This window comes from Rhinolophus sinicus, chromosome 6, assembly GCF_057876585.1.
Source record: "Rhinolophus sinicus isolate RSI-liver-muscle chromosome 6, RSI-T2T, whole genome shotgun sequence".
NCBI classification, from domain to species: Eukaryota; Metazoa; Chordata; class Mammalia; order Chiroptera; family Rhinolophidae; genus Rhinolophus; species Rhinolophus sinicus.
In genome coordinates, this window is record NC_142506.1 from 37,676,571 (window position 1) to 37,695,693 (window position 19,123).

Genomic DNA, 19,123 nt, shown 5'->3' on the forward strand with positions numbered 1-19,123 from the left:
AAGCCATGCACACAGCTAAGAATTCTCACTGGACAGATATGCTCTGAGCACCTTCTCCTATCCTGTAGCGAATAATTCTTCTTCCCAGAGCCTGGAGGTGGAGTTTGTGCAAACCTAATTAATACCTGTATGCCATCCCAACTCCCTCCTAGGTCCATGTAGAGGGGAAAAGGTGGGCTAGAGAACTGACCTCAAAGAACACGCTGGTCTCTGTACTTTTCACACTATTTCAGATTTTCAGCCTTGCCTCCTGAGATGAGTAGTTGCATTCTGCCTTCTGGCTCAGCGCCTTTAAGGCATCTCAGGGCCTTTTATTCACTCCCTTAAAAAGAAAAGGTAATTAAAGAAAGCAAAGCAAAGCTTCATGCAGCTATCTGGAAGTAAAAAAAAAAAAATGTCCTGAGGCTTTTAGATACAGTCTGATGACAATAGAAGTGGACATTTTTTTTTTTTTTTTTTTTTTTGCCCCTTTGTATTTTTCAGGCGCAGAGTGAAAAGACATCTCTATTCTGACAGGAGATCTGTATTCCAACACATCTGGATTCAAAGAAAAGTTCACATTATTGGTTTGCTGGTATTTTCATAATCCAAGGACTAGGCATTCGGTGACCTAGTGGCCTATCCTTGGATAGGGAAAAGCTCTGGAGAGAGAAACATCTCTCAAAAGGGGACAAAGGCTGGGACATTGCTCACTGGTTTGTACAGCAGTCTCTGAGCACTTCCTTCTAGCCAGGTTCCATGTTAGGCACTACACGGACAACGATCTGTTGTGTCATGCTTTCACCAGACAGGGCATGACACATATTTAAGGAGGTATATTGTAGCACAGTTTATTTAATGAAAGATTATCCACTGCTAATAGGCCACTTAGGTAAATTATGGTTTCCTCATACCATGGAATGTCAGGCAGCCATTAAAAAGTAAGTGCTAATATAAAGTGATCTCTAAGATATGTTGTTATGAGAAAAAAAGAAGGTACAGAACAGTGTGCATAACTTTGATTAGTATAAAACAAGGATCAATCTATCTACACACACATATGAACATATGTGGTCTTAAATACTTAAAGGCTTACTATTGATGCCCTGGGAAGGGTAACTGGAGAAATTAAGGTAAGAGGAAGAAGCCTTACCCTTCATTATATAGATTTCATTAATGTCTGAATTTTTTTAAAAAGTCTTTAAAATAAATTTTCCTTTTGAGTTAAAAAAATGTAACATAAAGAGGGTTTGAAATTCACTATTGTTGAACACCCTGCCAGTCACTTGATGTGCATTATCTCATTCACTTTTCAGAACAGTCCATAAGGAAGACATTGTTACCTCCAAATCATAGGTGAAGGAAGACACTTGCAGGTGCTGAGAGCCAACAATGGCCACTAGTGGCAGGCCCAGTATATTCAAAGATGACAGCCCCAGTTCCTAGAGTGAGCCTGAGAAGAAAGGACAGGAATGCAATATTTGGTGAAGAGTCCGTGATACAACCAGGGGGCATGACTGCTTAGGAAGCACATCGCAGGGGTATCAGGGAGTGTTTCCTTGTGATGTCCGGAACTCTGAACATTGAGGCAGCTTAGCCAGGAGAAGAAATGGGGACAAGGTGAAGGATGAACAGAAGCATCTGTGTGAGCAATAAAGTTTAAGGAATAGAGGCTGAGGGGAAATGGTTCATTGAAAAAGGTGCAAGTCTAGGTAGAGTGGTAGAGATGAGGTTGCAGACCAGGGCTGGAGCAATCAGTGGAGACCCTGGCCCAATGCTGAAGGCAGCCAGAAGCCACTGCAAGGTTTGAATTGTGGACTCCCAAGAAGAAAGATTCATTTGATGTGAACCCTGAGAAGGAATTTACCTGCTGAGAAGGACTCCCCATGGTCAACCAAAGGCCCATACTTTATAAATAATAAATAAGAGCCTAAACACCATTTGCTGACAGAGTCTTCTCTCATATTCTGTATTCTGGGAAGAACCTCAGACCAAATTCTTGGCTTCCCCGACTCCTTTAGACATCTGAGTCAACCATGCAAGAAAGCCCTGGTTTCCTCTTTCAACCAATAGACTGAGACCTGACCCATCCAATCAGAACTGCACAATTATATCCTCATTAGCCTATACACCAACCAATCAGAACTGCTTTACCATCCCCAGTCAGAACACATGATACCGACCAACCAAAATTACATGAGTTGGACCAATCAGAACTGTTCGAATTTGAAAATGTCATCTGCATAAAGTTGAACCAATTGGGAACCTGGGCAGGAGGTTTCTCCATAAGAGGTGGTCTCGCCTCTGTCTTGGTGGAGCACACTTTTAGTTTTCACCAGATGCTGCATTTTCCCATTTTGTAAACTGTTTCACCTGAATAAAATCTCTCATTTTTCACACATGCTCCTCTGGAAATTTTGGTTTTCAAAACAGAGGAGGAGAGTGCACATTCACTCTTCATCACTGTGTTGTCTGTTCTTTTTAACACTTAGTGCTATTTACAAAATCCTGTTTGTAATTTACTTGTTTATTGTCTGTCTTTCTTAACCAATATAAGCTTTAGAGAGCAAAGACGACATGTGTCTTGTTGACTACATTATCTCTATGCCTAGAGCAGTGCCTGGCATGCATAGGCACTTGGTATTGAATAAATGAGTGAACATTGATTGGATATCTGCTATGTACCAGATACAAGTCATAGCCCCTGTCTCCCAAGAGGGAGACAAGACAGAGCTTCCACCTGTCCTTCAGACCTGCTCCCTACATTCCACTGATGCCACATCCTGTGAGGTGGACCTGTAGCAGCTACCTCAGTGGGCTCCTTTATTCTCTGGCTTCAGGGAGGGTCCAGCCAATGGGTAGTGCTGGCAGGAGGTTAGGGAGAGGGGTTCTGTTAACAGTGTCTTTCTATTAGGTTGGTACAAAAGTAATTGAGGTTTAAAATAATTGCAAAAACTGCAATTGCTTTTGCACCAACCTAATATTTTTGTATCCTGATGCTTTGACATCTGGAGCCTTTCATATGCAAACTAAACAAACAGAGTCCAAACTCCCAACTGCCTTCTTTATCAGCTCTCCTGGGCTAGGCCACTATCCCCCTGCTCCAAACACCAGGTACCAGACAACTAGTGACAGCCCCTACACTCTACCGCTGCTGAGATTATTTAATCAAGCCAACCCTAAACCTGCTTAAATTGCCGTACCCATTTTTTCCTGTGGAAACCACAATGGAGCATCTTGCTTGGATTTTCCCCACTCCCTCTGCCTCCTGACCAACCCTGGTGCTTCCGTGTGTAGCTACCATCCCCCGGTGTGTGTCATGCTTCCTGTTTTTAGGGCACTGTATTTTTAAGCAGGAGTTTAGAAAATGACAAATAGAGCAGGGGACAGGGGCAGGGAGAGAGAATTCTGCAGCTAGGGTAGATTAGAAACGAGGAACAATTATCTTTGCTCTTCCTAATGACAGATAGATCTTAACTGAGCAACAACTTGCTTCATTATTAGTATTATCATTATCACTTCCACTTCTGATTTCCTCCTACACCCTGGCTCCTCAGCAGCTTGTTGTCATAGACAGAATCCATACATTGATGCATTCTTAGGAGCTACCAGGCAGAAAAGTTGCCATTTGGGTATCTCCTAACAACTGGAGAATGAAAGCAGTTTATAAGTGCAAACACTGGGACCAAGCTCATGAGTGGTCTCTGGGTTTCTCAGCACCCAGCAGATCAGCCTAGATCAAGGCTCTGAAGCCAGCTTCAAAAAAGGTACAGAAAAATGGCTTCTTCTTAGCTAAGCAGGTAGACAGTGATAGCAGAGTGGTAAAGGGCTCAGGTTTGGAGGGCAGGCAGACCAGGTATGAATTTCAGCTCCTCCATTTACTAGCTATGTAACTTTGGGTGTTATGGGAGTTTCAGTTCTTCTTGCCAATGCAGTGAAGAATCAAAGGTCAGCAAGCTGATTAATATGCAAGCAGGGTTTACTAGTGATACATTCGTAGGGAAGAGAACGGGCCTAACCAAGTTTGGGGGAGGAAGGGGAAGAGGGAGAGAGAACGCATGGATGAGCGAGCTGGTGTAAAAAAAAAGTGAGAGCTCTTGTTTCTAGGACTTATAGTTTGCTGGGTGGGGTGAGGGAGTTACACATTGATTTGGCTGGAAAAGGTGGTGCATGCTCTTCCATGGGAAGGTGTGACCTAATATGGATGGAGGTTTGTTTACTCAGATCCTTATCTTGCTCCAGACCACCTCTTGTCATCTGTTGTAAAAACAGATACATGGCAGTTAATCAAAGCTGTTTATGAGCTTTTTCTGTAGGCACTATGGACCCCCTCCCACCCCTCCTCTTCCTCCTACATTTTCTAACTTCTACCTGACAGGTATATTATTAACCTGTTTTGTTTTTCATTTCTTTGGTTCAATATGGGGATAATAATAGCCGCTCTCCCTTCCCCCATAAAGTTGTTTAGAGGATTAAATAAGATAAACATGGAAAATTCTTGGCACACTGTGTAGCACCAAGTACTCCAAAGATGTGAGCTATTATTAATATAGGGAAGGGGCATGAGGACTATTTTTACAGAAGAAGGAACTAAGAGGTTGGATTCCAAGCCTGCTGCCTACGTGCTACAAGACACAGAAATCAGGCAGACAATCAATGGCACAGAAAAATCTCTCCCTGGAAGGCTAGAGACTCCTTTAGGACCATCCCTGTAGTTAAACCCATGGCAAATTAAACACAGGTTGTGCTTTACAAGAGTTAAACAACCTGCCCCTATTCTTGCATCTTATTGAAGTTAAAGATAAACTTACCATTGTTTTACTATCCTCCTTTGACCCCATACCAATGAATTTTCCATGGAAGCAGAAAACACTTATAAACCCTAGTGTGGGGGATGCAGGGGGTCTCTCTTCCACTAGCGATTAGAGACTGCCACTCTGTCTATGGGGGTGGCTTTTGTTTTCTTGCTTACTCTTGTAAGGCTTGGGGCTTGACGGAGAGAGTCAAGCGGGTTGAGCAAAGTGAGTGCTTTATTCTGCGCTCCCAGCGAGGTTCACCGGTCCGCAGATAGGGGGCCGGTGAAGTCACGCCCAGGGTAGAGGGAGGGAGGCATATATGCGATTTTTGGGGTGGGGGTTGGCTGAGTAAGGTGGCAGATGAGAAGGCACCCGCAGCAGCGCAGATCAGGCGCAAGTGGCTGCATCCGGAGTTGTTTATCGCACCAGGGTCTGCTGCCTTTTCTGGGAAACGCCAGGGGCCCCAGTTTCTATCATGCGAGGAGGGGTCTGACTTGGCAGAGGGGTATTTTTGGCTTCTGGCCGCTATGACCATGCCCCGCAGCTGACCTAACAACTCTCTGCTAAATAAACTTACTTTTACTTTAAACTCTGTATCAGCTCACACTTGAATTGTTTCCTGTGTGAAGTGAAGGACTCTCTTTTCCTGTAACATCATCATTGAGTATATTGCAACGATTTTCTTTCAGTAGCATCTGGCCGTATACTACCAATGTGTTATTAAGCAAGTCCTACTCTGCAGATGGACATATTCTTGCTCTCAGTACACTAAGCACATGCAGCTATCCCTGACAAGTTCTTTCAACTTCCTGTCCTAATTACTGCCCACTAGCAACAAAAACAATAAACATTAAGTCAGAATTAAACACCAGATACTTCACATGGGTTTAGGGAATGAATCAATTGAAATAGGCTGACAAGAGATTAGATAAGGAGCTCTTGAGAGAAAAACAAAGGATGCTGCAAAAATAGGCAGAATTGTTTATTATTATGAAGTTGCTTCATAGTGATCTTGGTGGTAAGGAGAAAAGGAGACAAGGAAAATAGTAGCTCAAATTCTTAGGTAAGCAAAAAACTTATCTTCATTACTCTCAGCAAAATAGATATCATTACTGAGACTGAAGCAATAAAATATTGTTCTAGAATCTCTGAGTGAGGCATTAAAAAAATAAAACACTATCCTAAAGGAGAGAAAAAAGAGCCATTTTTCTCCTTGTGATGTAGGTGATGTTGGATCTGCCGGCAGTTTCTGGGTGTGGGTCGGGATCCTGTCTCATGAAGCCGAAGAATGGAAACATAGACCAGGGAGAAGCAAAAAGTTTTAAAAACAGGATAGTTTATTAGAGGCAGGAAAAGACGTTGCAGCTCCTGAGTGGGAGGGGGTCCCGAATGGGGGGTGCCCGTGACTGAGGCAAAAGCTCCTACCTTTATACCTTTCCTTCGTCTTTTTGGGGAAGGGGAGCGATTTTGGAGAAAGGAACTGTTTGAAGAAGGGAACTGGCGCCTTCTAATGAAATTTGTCTACCAGGTTTGTTCTGCTTGCCCATCCTAAAGGAATTAGCAAAGTAACCCACTCTTATCTATCAGATCTGCTCCATTTGTCAGGCCAAAATGAATTTTATAATTAACCTCAAGGTCTTGTTACATTATATCCTGGAGCAAAGGAGTGATTTCAAAACCTGAAGTTTTAGGATATGGCTGTCTTTTCTTTATCTTACCAGGGACCTACATAGCTACCTAACAATCATACTAACTAACCTGTCTCACTTGGACCCCATCCCCCAGCCACTCAGTTCTCCTTAGAAGCAGCCAGTTACCAATTTCTTATGAATCTTTTGGAAGACATTCTGTACAATATTGAGCAAAAAGATTTTACCTCTTTTGTATTCAAATGGTGACAAACCAAATGCATTGTTCTTCACCCTATTATTCCATTTAACAATGTATCTTGATAATCACTGTAAAATCAATACAGGAGAGCTTCCTCATTCTTTTTGTCATTGCACAGTATTCTATCCTATGCATATACCATAATTCACTTAATGAATCCCCTACTGATAGGCATTTAGGTTGTTTCCAGTGTTTTGCTGTTACAAATAGTGGTACAATAAATAACTTTATACCCATAGTATTTCTCACCTGTAGACATAGTACTTTAAAAAGTATATCAGTGTTTCTTTACCTTTTAGGGGCAAGAGTCACAGATACTCTGAGAATCTTGTGGAAGTGATGTCCCTGTAGTGATGCCCATGCCGTATGTATTTTGCCAGGCCAGTGCACCAAACCCCCAGCTGTGGTGAGTGTGGGCTTCTAATGGCTCATGGTTGCACTTTTCTTCGGGGTGCCACCCTACCCAGAAGATTTGGCAAATCTCCCCACCCCCCAGCAGCCCTGACAGACACAAGGTACAAAACTACAAGCAACTCTATGGTGCAAATAGCCCTCCAGAGTGTCCATGGAATCAGGTTAAAGCTGGACTTCAGCTGAGACTATATCCTCTCTTGGTTCTTTACCTTGCTGTATCCTGCTTTCCTTAATCCCTTTTCTCCGACGTAATTCCCTTATGCAACCAAATCCCTGCTTTAGGCTCTGCTTTAAGGGTATTCAACCTAAGATAGCCTTTCTTCTCAGGAAAATGTACACACGGAGACCCAAGAAAACTTCACAGATAATTTCAGGGAGCTCAATGACTCTGAGTTCCAGAAAAACAATGTGGAATAACACAGTGCTCTACTTCTAAACACCCTAAAACATCCCTCACAAATAGAAATAGCACCTCACATGTGGTGTTACATTATATTAAACCATTTCTTCTGTACTTCAATTTCTCTATTTCCTGTTCAGTGAAAGATGTCAGCTTGATTAATTGCCTTTAAAGCTTCAAATATTTTAATCAATATTTGGACTGTTCACAATCCATGGGTTAAGAAGTGGAAATTTTTACTCCAAAATAGGTTCCAGTTCTCAAATGCATACCCAGGAAAAAATGGTGAAAATGAAAAATCTTTCCAAGTTATTTGAATACCTGATATCCTTTGTGGGGGGAAATGTGGGGGATATCATCTCAATCTTTTGAAGTTAGATGCCCCAATTTCATTAAAGGTTTATAGAATTCTGGAGGACATATTGTTCTGGAATTTGTCAGTTTCTGATGCCTAGTTTTCAAACGTTACAGGAAAACTTCTTCCTGCATCATTGATAAAACAAAATGCTGCAGATTCTTCCATCTGGGTTTAATGAATCAAATAGATAGGTCATGAAGAATGAGTTTACTCTTACTAACCAAATCTAAGTATAGGAGTCCAAGTCTCCATAGACAGTTATCAGACCTTTGTTTTTAGTGTTGCTACATATAGGGAGAAGTGTGGATAAGACACTGAATCATCATCATCGTCATCATCATCATCATCATCATCATCATCATCATAATGGCAGCAACAACAGTAGCAGAATTAATAGCAGCTGTTATTTACTGAGCAACTGCTACATGCATTATCTGATTTAAATCCTAATAAAAATCCTATAAGGTGGGGCTGACATATGAGCAAAATGAGGTACCAAGAGGCTCTTTTTCAACCTTAGTGATATATATATATATATATATATATATATATATATATATATATATTCAAGAATCTCCAACCTTTTCCTGATAAAAAAACAAACTGAAGTCTTATGATTGCCCACAGTAGGGATGAGTTGAGTGGATACGAAGTGAAGTAAGGAGATATAGGGTAAGGATAACTTGCTGAAAATTAGAATTGCCCACAAATATGCCATTGACCAGGGAGAGGGCTTGAGATGGTGGTGATTGAGTAGAGAATCACTCCAGGTCTGTTGAACGAAATTTCTGAGGTGTGAATTAATCATTCTCTTTCCAGCCTTCCAGATTCTGAATCCTTTGAGAAGTAGATAGGAGTTATATAGAAAAACAAAACATCCACTTTATTGATGAAAGTTGATTGCAGAGCATGAATTAGACAAATTAATGGTCCTACCCCATTCCCCAACTTAAATCAGGGAGGCTTGGTATGGGAAAGTAGTATGGATATCAGGCCTGGCCTCACAGCTTGTGAGTCTAAGAGAGTGAGAGACAGATGGGGTAGAAAGAGAGGACCTCATCTGTGCAAGGGCCTTTAAGTCATTAACCTCACCCAACAGACAAGGCGAACATCCAGGGACCAATGAATGTCAGACTAGTCATTTCAGCAACCAGATAAATCACACTCCCCATAGGAGGAGGATTGAGAGGTTAGAGAGGGACCAGAAATGTTATTACAGAACTCTTTCCTCTGGGCAAGAGAATATATGTTCCCTCTCCTCTATAGAAATGTTAAGATATTTTACTGAACCTCCTGCCTCAACCTCCATGTCACCCTAATCCCCAATAGGAACCTCTGCCATAAAGCCCTACTTGCTCAATTTTAATTTATTTTCCTCTAATGGATGCCACATATTACAGGAATACCAAAATCTAGATTCTAATAGAAATAGATAAAACAAGAAGAGAAGCATAAAGAAACAAAATACTTCTGGCAGATTCTCTACCACTGATTAAAGAACAAACACCCCCAGCATGATATGACACTAAGATGGGCTTCTCCTGCTCACTTCACTTTGCTCATCTATCCTTAAGATTTTAAAGATTTCAACCCATAAAGAGGAAGAACACTTTCATAATGCTCTACTCTCACATTTTTGATCCGATGGGTAAAGGTCCAAATGTCAGAGAAAAAAATGCAAAAAAAATTATCCCTGGAATATAGTTGTTCTACTCAAAATTAGTAAACACTCTCTATTCTTTTTTGAGATTTTTCTAGGCAGAAATTGGGAAGCAATTAGTACTGTCTTTTACATCTGTAAAAACAAACAACCTCCCCTTCAGAAAAAAAACAAACATATGAAACAAAGCGTGGAAGCTCATTACCTCTTCAAACTAACATTTGGCCAAATAGGGAAAATAAATCTGCATGTTGCTGCTCAAATGTGGGCAAATTAAATTTTTATATAAAAACATAAAGAACAGATAGCCCTTTGGGGATCATGAAAATGTCTTAGATAGGAGAAAATCTGGATGACTTTGGGTATGGTGATAATTTTTTAGCTAAAACAGCAAATGGACAATTTATGAAAGAAACACTTGATAATCTGAACATCATTAAAATGAAAACTTCTGCTCTGTGAGGGACACTACCAAGAGAATAAGAGGATAAGGCATAGACTTGGAGAAAATATTTGCAAAAGACATACCTGATTAAAGACTTTTATCTAAAATATACTAAGTACACTTAAAACTCATCAATAAGAAAACAAACAGCCTGATACTAAACAGACACCTCACTAAAGAAGATATACAGATGATAAATAACCATGTGAACAGATACTGAACATCATTTGTTATCAAGGAAATGTAAATTAAAATAATTGTGAGATACTACTACATACATGTTAGAATATCCAAAATCTAAGATACTGACAACACCAAATAATGGTGAGGATTTGGAGTAACAGGAACTCTCGTTCAATACTTGGGGGAATGCAAAGTGGTACAGCCACTTTAGAAGACAGTTTTATGGTTTCTTACAAAACTAAACATACTCTTAACCAAACAATCCAGCAATCTTGCTCTTTGTATTTACCTAAAAGAGTTGAACATTTCTGTTCACACAAAAATGTGCACATGGATAATTGCTAGAACTTGGACACATGTCCTTCATTAAACAAATGGTGTAGAAATAGAAGACCAACAAAAAGAGAAAAACAAAGGCAATTTATTCTGAGCTTGCTATAGCAAGGGAGTTGGCCACCATCATTTGCATTTTTGCAGAAACGCAAAGGCTGGCAGAGGAATGCGGAAGCTTCATAGTAGAAAAAAGAGGAGGCTTCAGCGTGCTATGCTTGGAGGATGTTGGCCTGGAGAAGTTATAGGTAGGCTAACTAGAACTGGGGCATCCTATGTGATTGGTTAGGGACCACATTAGACTTTTTCTGCCTGTGTCCTAAATTGGAAGCAGGGACAAAAAACAGAGAAGCTGTCAGTTATTAATTGAGTTTGACCATTTGGGGCAGATTTTTATAGAAGTTATTGTTTTGCCTCCTGGGTTATCACTGAAAGGAAGTGTGGCTTACTCAAGGAGGCTCACTGCAGGCTTGCTGCCTGGGTTGTTTATTGTAGATAAAAAGGATTCCTGAGTGACTTACTGTAAGCTGTGGGTCAAAGTTCTGTTTTTATATATGGGCTTGCTATTGTCCATTTGTACATTCAGTCTCTCAATGGATAAACTATGGTACAACCAGACAATTAAATATTATTCAGCACTAAAAAGAAATGAGCTATCAAGCCATGAAAAAACATGCAGGAACCTTAAAAGCGTATTACTAAGTGAAAGCAGCCAATCTGAAAAGGCTTCATCTTGTAAGATCCCAACAATATGACATTCTGGTAAAAGCAAATCTATGGAAACAGTAAGAAATCAGTGATTGATGTTAGGCCACAAAACAAGTCTCAGTAAATTTAAGAAGATTGAAATCATATCAAGCATCTTCTCTGACAACAATTGTATGAAACTACAAATCAATTACAAGAAAAAAACAGAAAAACAAACAAAAAAAATAGAGGCCAATAAACATGCTACTGAACAGTGAATGGGTTAACAATGAGATCAAGGCAGAAATTAAAAGATACCTCAGGACAAATGAAAATGAAAATACAATGACCCCCAAATCTATGACACAGCGAAAGCAGTCTTAAGAGGAAAATTCATAACAATACGGGTGTGCCTAAATAAACAAGAAAAATCTCAGGTAAACACTCTAATCTTACACTTAAGGGAACTAGAAAAAGAACTACAAACAAAGCCCAAAATGAGTAAAAGGAGGAAGATAATAAAGATCAGAACAGAAATAAACTAGATTCTAAAATACAATACAGAAGATCAATAAAACCAAGAGCTGGTTCTTTGAAAAAATAAACAATGTTGATAAACTTTTAACCAGACTCATCAAGAAAAAAAAAAAAAAAGAGAAACCCAAATAAATAAAATAAAAAATGAAAGAAGAGAAGTGACAACCAACACCACAGAAACACAAAGGGTTAGAAGAAATTCCTAGGAACAATTATATGCCAATAAATTTGACAGTCTAGAAGAAATGGATAAATTCCTAGAAACATACAATCTTCTAAGTAAGACTGAATCAAGAAGAAACAGAAAATATGAACAGACATATTACTACTAACGAAATTGAATCAGTAATAAAATAAAACTCCCAATGAAAAAACGTCCTGGACCACATGGCTTCACCAATGAATTTTACCAAACATTCAAAGAAGAAGTAATACCTGTCGTTCTCAAGTTATTCCAGAAAATTTCAAGAGGAGGAGAGGCTCCCAAGCTCATTTCACAAGGCCAGCATTACCCTGATTCCAAAACCAAACAAAGACATTACAAAAAGAGAAAATGATAGGCCAATATCCTTGATGATGATATATGCGAAATTCCTCAACAAAATATTAGCAAACCAAATTCAGCAATACATTAAAGAGATTCTACACCATGATCAAGAGGGATTTACTCCTGGGATGCAAAGTTAGTTCAATATCCACAAATTAATTAACGTGATAAACCACATAAACAACATGAAGGATAAAAATCATATGACTGTATCAGTAGATGCAGGAAAAGCATTTGAGAAAATCCAGCATCCATCTGTGATAAAAACTCTCAGCAAAGTGGGACTATAGGGAACATATCTCAACATAATGAAGGACATAAATGACAAACTCACAGCTAACATCATACTCAACAGGGAAAAGGTAAAAGCATTTTCCTTAAGGTCAGGAACAAGACAAGGATGTCAGTTTTTACTATTTTTATTCAACACAGTACTGGAAGTCTTACCCACAGTAATCAGACAAGAAAAAGAAAGAAAAGGCATATAAATTTAAAAGGAAGAAGTAAAACTGTCATTATGTGCAGATGACATGATACTATGTATAGAGAACACTAAAGACTCATCCTAAAACTATTAGAACTGATAAATGAATTCAGAAAAGTACCAGAATACAAAATTAATATTCAGAAGTTGGTTGCATTTTTATATACCAATAATGACCTATCAAAAAAAGAAATGAAGAAAACAATCCCATTTACAATTGCATGAAAAAAATTAGGAATAAATTTAACCAAGGAGGTAAACAACCTGAACTCAGAAAATTATGACATTGAAGAAAGAAATTGAAGAGAATATGAGTAAATGGAAGGATATATTGTGTTAATGGATAGAAAGAATTAACTCTACTAAAACGGCCATACTACCCAAAGCAATCTATAGATTCAAGCAATCCCTATGAAAATACCAATGGCATTTTCCACAAATAATCCTAAAATTAATATAAAGCCACACACACAAAAAAAACCCACACAAATACCCACAGAAATCTAGAGAAAGAAGAACAAAACTGGAGGCTTCGCACTATCTGATATCAAACTATACTACAAGGCTATAATAGACAAAATAGCATGGCACTGGCATAAAAACAGAAATATAGAACAATGGAACAGATTAGAGAGCCCAGAAATAAACCAATGCCCATATAGTTATTTAATCTATGACAAAGGAGGCAAGAATATACAATGGGATAGAGGTAGTTTATTCACTAAATGTTGTTGGGAAAATGGAACAGGTACATACAAAAAAATGAAACTAGACAACCTTCTTACACCATATACAAGAGTAAACTCAAAATGGATTCAAGACTTAAATGTAACATCCAAAACCATAAAAAGAAAACATAGGCAGTATATGTATGTGTGTGTGTGTGTGTGTATATATATATATATATATATATATATATATATATATATATATACTTGATATATCTCTAGGCAAGGGAAACAAAAGAAAAAATAAACAAATGGGACTACATCAGATTATAACGGTTTCACACAGCAAAGAAACCATCAACAAAACAAAAAGACAACCTACTGAGTGGGAGAAGATATTCGCCAATGATACATCAGATAAGGGGTTAATATCCAAATTATAAAGAACTCATAAAACTCAATACAAAAAAACCCAAACAATCCAATTAAAAAAATGGGCAAAGGATCTGAATAGACATTTCTCCAAAGAGGACATACATATGGCCAAGGGACATGAAAAGATGATCTATGTCACTAATCATCAAAAAAGTGCAAATTAAAACTTCAGTGAGATATCACCTCACATTTGTCAGCATGGCTATCATCAAGTGTTGTCAAGGATGCGGAGGAAAGGGAACACTTGTACACTGTTGGTGGGATTGTAAATTTATGCAGCCACTATGGAAAACAGTATGGAGGTTCCTCAAAAAATTAAAAATAGAACTATCATATGACCCAGCAATTCCATTTCTGGGTATTTATCCAAAGAAATCCAAAACACTAATTTGAAAGGATATATGCACTCTTATGTTCATTGCTACGTTATTTACAATAGGCAAGATATGGAAGCAACCTAAGTGCCCATCAGCAGACAATTGAATAAAGAAGAAATGGTACATATGTACAATAGAATATTAGTCAGCCATAAAAAAGAATGAAATCTTACCGTTTGTGACAACATGGATGGACTTAGATGGTATTATGTGAAGTGAAATAAATCAAATTGAGAAAGACAAATTCCATATGCTTTAACTTACATGTAGAATCTAAAGAACAAAATAAATGAAAAAACAAAACAGAAACAGACTCATATATAGAGAGAACAAACTGATGGTTGCCAGATGGGAGGGGGGTTGGGGAGCTAGGTGAAAAAGGTGAAGGCAATAAGAAGTACAAATTAGTAGTTACAAAATAGACATGAGGCTGTAAAGTACAGCATAGGAATATAATCAATAATATTGTAATAACTCTGTATGGTGCCAGGTCAGTACTAGACTTATGGGGGGGATCACTTTGTAAATTATATAAATGTCTAACCACCTGTACACCTGAAACCAATATAAAATAATATTGAATGTCAACTGTAATTTAAAAATAATCAGTCATTGTCAGGAGCTAATGGTGTTAAATTAATTAAACAAGGAAGTCATTAGACTGATGGGGCTCTAACGCCCTGTGTGCCTACCTAAGCAAACTAAAATCCAAGCCTGCAAATGTCTTAAGGTTATGAAATCAAAACCTAAGGACACATAAACAACCAATGTAGCTTTAAGTATAGCTAATCAAATAATTTCCTTTCTTTGCTTTGCACCTTCTCTATGTTTCCCCAGATGTTATCCCAGGAGTGCTCCTAACCAAACACCTGAGATTTGGCAATGCCTGAATTTAATCAATTTTTGCTCAGATAAACTCTTAAAATTGTTAATGTCCCTCAGTTTATCTTTAAATGGGGTTAGGAGTGGGAAAGGAATGAATAACTGGAGCACAGAGGATTTACAGGGCAGTGAAAATATTCTGTACGATACTGTAATGATGGATACATGTTGTTATAGATTTGTTAAAACGCACAGAATGTACAAAATGAAGAATTAACTGTAACGTATGTATTAATGTAGGTTCATAGATTGAAACAAATATACCATTCTGGAGGGGATATAAATAATGGGGGAGGCTGTACACGTGTGTAGTCAGTGGGTACATGGGGAATTCTGCACTTTGTGCTCAATTTTGCTGCCCTAAAAATAAAGTCTATTTAAAAAGGAAACAAACTTTTAGAACTAGACAGTGGTAATGGTTGCACAATATTGTGAATGTACTAAATGCTACTGAATTGCATATTTTAAATTTATTTTATTTTATTTATTTTTTCTTAGTTTCAGGTCAGAATGCTATCATCAATAAATCATCAAACAAGTGTTGCAAGTATGTGAAGAAAAGGGAACCCTCATACACTGTTGGTGGAATTTCAGATTGGTGCAGCCACTATGGAAATCAGTATGGAGGTACCTCAAAAAGTTGAAAATGGAACTACCTAATGACCCAGCAATTCCATTCTTAGGTATCTAACCAGAGAAATAAAAAAACGTGAATTTGAAAAAAATTATGCAGCCCTATGTTTATTGCAGTGCTATTCACAGTAGCCAAGACACGGAAACAACTGAAATGCCCATTGGTAGATGACTGGATTAAGAAACGGTGGTACATTTATACAATGGAGTATTACTCGGTCAAAAAGAAGAATGGAATCTTACCATTTGCAACAATATGGGTGGATCTAGAGAACATTATGCTAAGTGAAATAAGTCAACAGAGAAAGACAATACCATATGATCTCACTTATATGTGAATTGCATGTTTTTAAATGGCTAAATTTTAGGAAAGAAGAAAGAAACAAACAAACAAAAACCCACCAAAAATGGTTAATTTGATATTATCTGAATTCTGACTCAACTTAAAAAACAGGGGAGGGGGGCATATACTAAAAACGAAATAAAACCTATATTAGCATCCAATTCTGTCTAAGCTGTTTCATTGCTGGGACTCAGACATGTCCAGGGCTGCCTGGAAACTGTGACCTGGCCTGCCCGAGGGACTGAGGCACTGCCTGGGGAAGTACCTGCTCCTAAGAAAAGAAAGAAGGCAATTTTTGCCTAGCTAAGTCATGGGGGAGGGTGATTCAAGAATAAATCTGTTTCTGACCTCCACCCTTCCCTGGTGTAACCATGTGTCCCCTTGTCTTCTTTGCTTACTGGGTCGCCCTTTCCTTGAGCATCAAACCCCAACTTGGCCTTAACAGTAAGTAATCCCATATGCTACTAAATAGTGCTGGTAATTCCAAGGAGTAAGGTGGCTAACATATCTTGGTGGGGCCTCTCACCACTTACACCAAAATTCTGCTCTGGTTTTCTCTTATACTACCTCCAGCCATCCCACTACTTCTCTGTGCCACTCTACTTCCCAGTATATATTCGTAACATTTGCTGAAGGTTTGGTAATAATGGAATTCCATCATTGAATAAGGAACAGGTTGGGCCTCAGGCATCACTTTTCCTAAAGTCCTATCTCCCAAGGACCAAACCCAGTCCCCCAGCAGAGGCCTTCTGCTGGCCCTCGCCCATCACCATACTGCCTGTTCCCCCAGAACAGAGGACTATTTCCAATTTTCTCTCTCCTTGAAGTCTAGAAACAGTCCTACTCTTCCTTTCCATTTCCCCCTGGACTGTCTGGAGAAAACCAAAAGTCAGTGATCATCAAAGCCAGGACACACTAGTAGTAAAAACATGACATTATTTCAGAAAAGGAAATATTTAAAAAACAAAACAAACCCTCCAAAAAAAGCACAAACACCTCATTAGCAATCAAAGAAATACCAAACACAACCTCCATTTTACACTCACCAGACTGCAAAATTGAGAAAGTCTCTTAATTTCAGGTGCTGGGAAGGATGTGGAATAACAGTGCTCTGTCACAAGCTCATTGCAAGAACTAAACACAATAATGGGGGTGTTTTGCCTTGTGCCCAACACAAAGCAAATACTCAGTGTTGCTGGCCTCATATCCCTCTAGTGTTGCTGGTCTCATATCCCTCTAGCAGGTTAGCTCCTCTTTGCATCAACTGGAACATTCCAGATCAAGGTCTGGCCTCACCTTTATATACTCTCTTTGCTGAAGCAAAGTCTCCTTAGAATGTGTCTGCTCTCAACTCCTTGGGCAGCTGAAAGAAGAGGCAAGTATGGGGCTCTTCCTGCCTCAAGGCACCCTGGAGCCAGAACTGGGCCTTACCAGCTCCAAGCTGTCACTCTTCAGACCTGGGGTAATTCTGAAGCAGCACCACATTTTGCCCTGGGCACAGCAGTCTCACCAGTGAAAACTGGAAGATTTAGCAGTGGTCAACATCAAAGGGATATCAGCATCAGTGTGGGAGACGGGGTAATCCAGGCCCTAACACCAGGCATGTGATGGTGACCCTGATGATAAGGCAGAAAAAAAGTCAACAAAAAGTAAGCTTGAGGGGGATTAGCAGAAGGTAATTTGATCAGTACTTTGCACTACCCACGTCCACTCCCCAGGGAATGCTCAGTTTCAGGCCCTATAGATAAATTTTTCTGTCAAAACACCCCTAGAAAAAGGAGATAAGACCCCAGCCGATTATCTGGTTTTTGACGCCTGCACAGACTGCTGGAGCCTGCCCTCTGGCCTCATCGCAATACAATTAGAATAAAATGAACATTATAGCTTGCCCCCCACCATGGGTTTTTCTGTTTGCATTCTGGGTAAGAGCATGCGCAGAAAGAAACCAGTTACATAACCTGCGCATGCCAATTAAATAACCTTAATCTATACATCACATCCTCTGCTGTAAGAAAATTACCTACACTTTCCTATATGGGGTATGACAATTAAGTTCACAAACTTGCCACCATGTGCTTACATTAGCAGCACTGTACAAACAGCTCAGTAACATTTCATAACCTTGGTATAATGGTATCTCACAGCTGTGTTCACATCAATGTGTGGTGGTGTCTTGCTGAGTGGCGTTCATTATTGTTGTTGCGTGTTTTTGTGTGCTTTAGCCAGAATGTCTGAGCTTGAATTAGAGCAACAAACAAACATTAAATTTATTGTTAAACTTGACAAGAGGGGAAGTGAAATCAGGGGCATGTTAGTCCAAGTTTATGAAGAAAACGGCAGTGTAGAAATGGATTAAATGTTTTTCACAGGGAAGAGAATGTGTCACTGATGAAGAGAGGTCAGGGCAGGCAGTAACAAGCAGAACTGACAAAAACATTGCAAAAATTCACCAAATTGTGCGTTAAAATTGTTGGCTGACTGTGAGAAGTAGCAGGTGAAGTAAACATCGATAGAGAAACGGTTAGGAAAATCTTAACTCAAAATCTTGGCATGAGAAATATATGTGCAAAAAGGGTCCTGAAGGAGCTAACTGATGAACAAAAGCAAAGGAGAGTTGCAGTTTGCCAAGACATTTTGGAGAGGCAAGAAGATGATGGTTTGGGCCATGTTATCACTGGTGATGAAACATGGTTGTACCAACATGACCCTGAAACAAAGCGTCAAAGTGCACAATGGAAGCCAGCCAATTCTTCAGGACAAAAAAAGTTCTGTCAGTCCAAATCAAGAGTCAAAACAATGTTGCTAACTTTTTTTGATATCAGAGGGCTGATTCATTATGAATTTGTACCAAGTGGACAAACAGTTAACCAAGTTTACTATTTGGAAGTGCTGAAAAGGCTGCACACGGCACTGTCTGTGAGGGAGTTTTTAGCTAGTAAACAAATAACTGTATTGGAACACCCTCCCTATTTCACCTGATCTGGTCCACAATGACTTCTTTCTTTATCCAAAGATAAAGGAAATATTGAAAACAAAAAGAAAAAAGACATTTTGATGACACTCAGAACATCAAGG

At 39.1% G+C, this 19,123-nt stretch overlaps 1 long non-coding RNA gene across 2 annotated transcripts in view; it reads right to left on the bottom strand.

Annotated features, from left to right (window-relative positions):
- The window catches only part of LOC141567839 (uncharacterized), a 68,040-nt gene that overhangs the window by 4,590 nt on the left and 44,327 nt on the right, over window positions 1–19,123 (bottom strand). For both annotated transcript variants that reach the window (XR_016021519.1, XR_012490707.2), the window contains 2 exons: window positions 1,323–1,432; window positions 191–322 (listed from right to left, as the gene is read on the bottom strand). This is a non-coding gene — a long non-coding RNA (uncharacterized LOC141567839). The remainder of the gene's footprint in view (window positions 1–190; window positions 323–1,322; window positions 1,433–19,123) is intronic.